We start from the raw sequence: 5722 nt of genomic DNA on the forward strand, positions 1-5722 counted from the left end.
GGAGTAGTTTGTCATTTCCTTCTCCAGCTCATTTTACAGAAGAGGAAACTGAGGCAAACAGAGGTAAATGAGTTGCCCAGGGGCACACTGCTAGTAAGTGCCTGAGGCCAGATTTGAACTCAGAAAAATGAATCTTCCTGACTTCAGGCCCAGTCTTCTATACACTGTACTGTGACAGAGATTAGTTTTCCCTAAAAAGAGACAAAAGAGGTTCTATGTTTCCCTTGCAAACTTAAGGGCATAAAAAGTCCCATATGTGTGCAGTCAGGGACCTCGAATTTGATAGATTTCCAAAAGCCACATGAGTCACTGTGTCCTTCACCACATACTGCCCTGTTGACCAATTTTCCTTTTGGAAGGGACAAACCCAGCACCACTGCCTCCTTGCCGCATATCCTGGCTACAACAGGGCAAAGCAAATCTCCTTTTGTTAATCGTTGGATGACTTGTAAATGCCACACTTCATCCCAACATTGAACCTGAATTAAGACGTTAGAGCCCCCTCCAACAAAATAAAATCATGTATTGGAAAATGATCTGTGAACTGGCCTAGAAATAATTCTAGGAGAAGAGTCAGGAAGACTTAAGTTTAAATCCCACCTCACATACCTAATAGCTGTGTGACACTGGGCAAGTCACTTAACCTCTCCATATTTCAGTTTCCTCGCCTGCAGAACAAAGGGATTTGTTGATCGTCTGACCTAAAGCAGAAGGAGTTTGTAAGCACTGACTATTGGAGAGGGCTGATACCCTGGGGAAGGAAAGGGAAGTCTTAAATGCTGCATTACCAAGAAATCAGATTATTATAGAGTTCAATGAACACAAAAAGACCCTCCATCTGGTAGACCTAACTTCCTCTGCATAAACTAGAGAAACAGGGAGCACATATTTCAGCCATCATTCCTTCTCTGCCTCTCCTTTCAAACATTTCTGAAAGAAACAAGGTCATTTTGATAACACTGAATAGCAATCAGCACACATGGTATGCACGTCTAGGATTCTAAAGGCTAAGTTAATAAGTAGACCCTGTAGAGCCAAGAAGAACAGGGTGACATTGAGGCTGGAGGTCAATACCTTTTCCTCAGAGTACTGAACCAGCATAGAGTTGGTTTCTCATGGGTCTTTCTCCAACAAGGGGGATAGTTCGTTATAACTGAGGAGCTACATTCAAGCAAAAGGTCTGGCACAGGATGGCTAGAATGGTTCACCCCACATCCATAAAACTAGGAGTCTGACATTCAGAGGAAAATAGGTGATAGGTAGTCCTGCTGAATTCTGCTTTGGTCACACCTCATTTGGAGCATTGTAACCAGTCCTAGGCACCTATTTAGGGCAACATGGCCTAGCAATTCAAGAAATAAGATGGCAAAGGGATTCTAAACCATAGCATTCATTGAAGAATCTAGGAATGTTTTACTTAGAACAGAAGAGACTTAAGGAGGATCTTTCTGCTAAGGGAAACAGAAGGATGTTGGCACTAGCCTATCAGGATGACTTTTTTGGAAATAGGCTCACACTAATGGAAACCAACCTAGCGAGCCATAGGATTGAAAATGGGAAGCAACTCTTTCCTTTACACATCAGTAAACTTGCCTTCTGGGGTCTAATTCTGCCTTTAGAGTCTCTTCTCTGGTATCAGATACTGGCAACATTCAATTTCATGGGCACCCTTGCAACGTCTATGCTCATGACAGAACAGACAAAGGCTGTATAGCTTACACTTGGCCACACAACGATAAATTAAGGTCATCAGCATTAAAATGCTGGACTCCTTGACTCTGGAAATGGTAGCGTTAGAGAGCAAGGCTTTCCCCTTCTCCTCTGTGCATAAAGCAATCCCAAACAAAGTTCAAGAACATAAAAGTGATACCTGGGGAAAGTGAATGGCTATTTTGATACATTGGAAAATTAAAAGACCCCTACTGTGCAGTGGAAATAGTGATGGTCCTTTGGACCCGGGTTCAAATACTGCTTAGAGACTTAGTATCTGTGTGACCTTGACAATTCACTCAGCTTACCTGGGCTTCAGTGTCTACATCTGCAGAAGTGAGGAGTTAGACGAGATGCCCTCGGAGGTCCCTCCCTTATCTATTCATCTGTGATTCTATCAGATTAATTCCACTTAAGCTTCAAGGCATTCATTTTAATGTGCTGTTAAATATGAAATCTCCCAAATGAAAATAAATGCAGATAACCTCAGAAGATTTGTGAGCTCTCTCTTCCCAGATTAATCTCTCGATAGATAAGTCAAAGGAAGATGTGAAAGTGGTAAAAACAAATGACATAAAAGTTTTTTGCATTTTCAAAACTCCAATTATTTCAAAGGGAGTTTGACTCATCTACCTTTATATGCCATTACTGCACATAACTCAAGAAGAAGTAACTCAAGAAACAAAACTTTTGCTCTTAAGTTACCTTCTATCCAACTCCTCTCAGCAGCTGCTGCAAACTTGTTCTTCCCTCAAGTCCCCAGTGTTTCCTCCATCCCCCTCTCTCAGCAGATGTCTGTCTCCTCTTCTGCTGAGAAAATACAGGCCATTGGCCAGTACTCCTGTCGCATACCTCAGAACCCTCATCCTTCCTTCCTTCACTCATTTCTGGGAAAGAGATAGGTCTTCTTTCAATGGCCAGTCTCACTAACTTTGATCACATCTTCCCCACCCCCACCCCATCTCTCTCTCTCTCTCTCTCTCTCTCTCTCTCTCTCTCTCTCTCTCTCTCTCTCTCGCTCTCTCTCGCTCTTGCTCTCTATCTCTGGTTCTCTCTCTCTGTCTCTCTCTCTTTCTTCTCTCTCTCTCTCAGTCTTTCTTTCTCTGTCTCTCTCTCTTTCTCCCTCCTCTCTCTCTCCTCTCTCTCTCTCTCTCTCTCTCTCTCTCTCTCTCTCTCTCTCTCTCTCTCTCTCTCTCTCTCTCTGTCTTTCTGTCATTCTTTATTCTCTCACTCTTCAGTTTCTATCTCTCTGTCTGCTTCTGTCTCTATCCCTGTCTCTGTTTCTCTCTATCTGTCTTTCTGTCATTCTCTCTTCCCTTTCCACTCCCTACAGCACTGTCTAGGTTTAATCTTAAAAAACTTCTTGGCATTGCCACCCTCAAGCTAACATCTTATTTCCCCTTATTTCCAAAGTCTTGGGGGAAAAAATCATTTTCAGTTAATGCTCTCCCTTCCTCATTTTCAGTCCACATGTGGCCTCAAGGATACAGGTTCCCCACCCTGTCCTAGACACTTTCTATTCCTTTGGTTTCCATGACACTTTCTCTCCTGGTTCTCTTCCTTACTTTCTGAATGCTCTTTCTCATCTTCTTGGCTAGATCATCAACTGTTTCCTTCCCCCTTAGTTCCCCAAGGATCTATCTTGGTCCCTTTCCTCTCTCTACATTCTCTTTCCTAGAGATCCCATCAGCTCCCATAAATTCAGGCATTGCCTCTGTGCATGTAACTCCCAAATCCACACATCCAGTCTTAATCTCTCTACTGAACTCTATTAATATATTGTCAGTTGCCTCCTGGATCTCCCAAGGGCATCTTGAACACAGCATGTCTGAAACAGAACTGATTGTTTTTCTTGTAAATCTTGTAAATCAGGATGAATATAGAATCCTTCCAGGATCCTAGGTTCATAACCTCAGAGTTCCCCTGAGTTAAATATGATTCTCCACCAAGGATCCCCTACTCCCACATCTGACTGGTTGTTAAATGTTATCAGTTCTATCTCCACCATATTTCTTGATCTGCCCCCTTCTCTCCACTCATTCAGCCACTATCACCTGCATCATCTCTCACTTGGGCTGCTGCTTTAGCTTCTTGATTGGTCTCTCTCTGCTTCTAATCTCTCCCCTTCCAATCCACAGTACCCAGAGATGCCAAAGTCACCTTCTTAAAGCACAGGTCTAATTGTGTCACTCCACATTGCCTGCAAGATAAAACAGTGAAGACTCTCCATAATCTGGCCCCCATCTACCTTTTCCAACCTTATTTTACACAGCTTCCCTTCATAAACTCTATATGTCAGCTAAACTGGATTATTAGTTGTTCCCTGAACTCCTATGACTCTATGTCACGGAGCATGCATTCACGCAAACTGCTCCCAGGTGCCTACAATGCACTCACTCCTCTGTTCATCCCTGGCTTCCTTCAAGACTCACTTCCAGTGTACCCCCATTTGAATCCTTTCCTGAACACCATAGCTTTGGTCTCAATTTTCCTCATACTATTCTTGTGTTGTTATTGAGTAACTGCGAGTCTGTGAGCTTCTTGAGGGCAGAGACTCTTTATTTTGTGTCTTTGTATCACACACCTAACTCAGTGCCTTGCTTATAATAGATGCTTAATAAATATAGGAGATAGCTAGGTAGTACAGTGGATAGAGTGCTGGGTCTGGAGTCAAGAGGACCTGAATTCAAATGCAGCCTCAGACACTTGCTAGCTGTGTGACCCTGGGCAAGTTACTTTTCCCTGTTTGCCTCAGTTTCCTCATCTGTAAAAGGAGCTGGAGAAGGAAATGGCAAACTACTCCAGTATCTTTCTCAAGAAAACTTCAAATGCAGTCACAAAGAGTTGAACACAACTGGACTACTGAATAACAAAATGGTTTGAATCTTCTGCGACCAGGCAGAAGACATACAAAACGCTGAACCTGGTAATCTGTTTACAAACAGAATGCAGAAAACCAAGGATATGAATTCCACAGAACAGGGATAAAGCTTTTCCTGGTTATAGGTCATCATCATTACAATTCTGGAGGGGGGGGGGAAGCTATCAACCGATTAACAAGCATTTATACAGCATCCGTTATGTGTCAGGTGCTGTACCAGTCCCTGCCCTCAAGGACCTTACACTCTATCAGGAGAGAGGTGTTCATATACAGGTATACAAAAATCTGGCAAAATGAAAGAAGATGCACGGGGATGGATGCATGCTCATAGATAAGTAAATACAGCATATCCACCCCACAAGATACACTAGGCAATCAAGAAAAGTTTTTTGCTTTTAGTAGCAAAAAGCCCTGGAGGATTTCCACATATCACAGGGTCACAAATATAATATTGTAGAATTATGTTCAAGTCAATACATATTTGTGAATTGCTTAACAGGGGCAGAACTTTGTGGTAAGTATGGGGGAAGACAGAAGTGAATAGGACACAGCCCCTGTCCTAGCTTTTGATGATGCACATACAGCACATTACAAAATGGAACATAAGTCCTACATGAGAGTGTAACCTAAATGGCGTCTGTCTTCTTGGACTTGATTTTATGGCAGCTGCAAGAAAGAAAAATGAACTACTTCTTGTCTAAATTCAGCCAATGAACAGAAGTGAGTAAAGCCTGGGTCACAGATGGTCCCATCAGTCAAAAAAAAAACAACATTTTTTCTTTAGTCATTCTGGAAACCATTGAAGTGATCAGGCTGGCCAAGTGCATAACAAACAGGTGGGCAGCACTGACACACTGAAGGAGGAATTGAGGAGAATGGCAATGGGAACGAGAGAGCAGTTTAGCTTTCCACTCCCTACAGGAATGCAGTCCCCAGTCACCAATGTTTGTCCATGACGATAGCTGAGGCAAGGATGATAACCCCCTTCAGGTGTGTTCTTTGGAATAAAATTACCCACAATTCCTTTGACCTCCAGGAAAGGAGACTATATAAACCAAAGAAAGGGCTTTTCTTTTCTGACTCTTGGGGCACTAATTATCAAAGAGTGAGAAACTCCTCAGGTTGGGACAA

This window comes from Notamacropus eugenii, chromosome 6 (genome assembly GCF_028372415.1).
Source record: "Notamacropus eugenii isolate mMacEug1 chromosome 6, mMacEug1.pri_v2, whole genome shotgun sequence".
In the NCBI taxonomy this organism is placed as follows: domain Eukaryota; kingdom Metazoa; phylum Chordata; class Mammalia; order Diprotodontia; family Macropodidae; genus Notamacropus; species Notamacropus eugenii.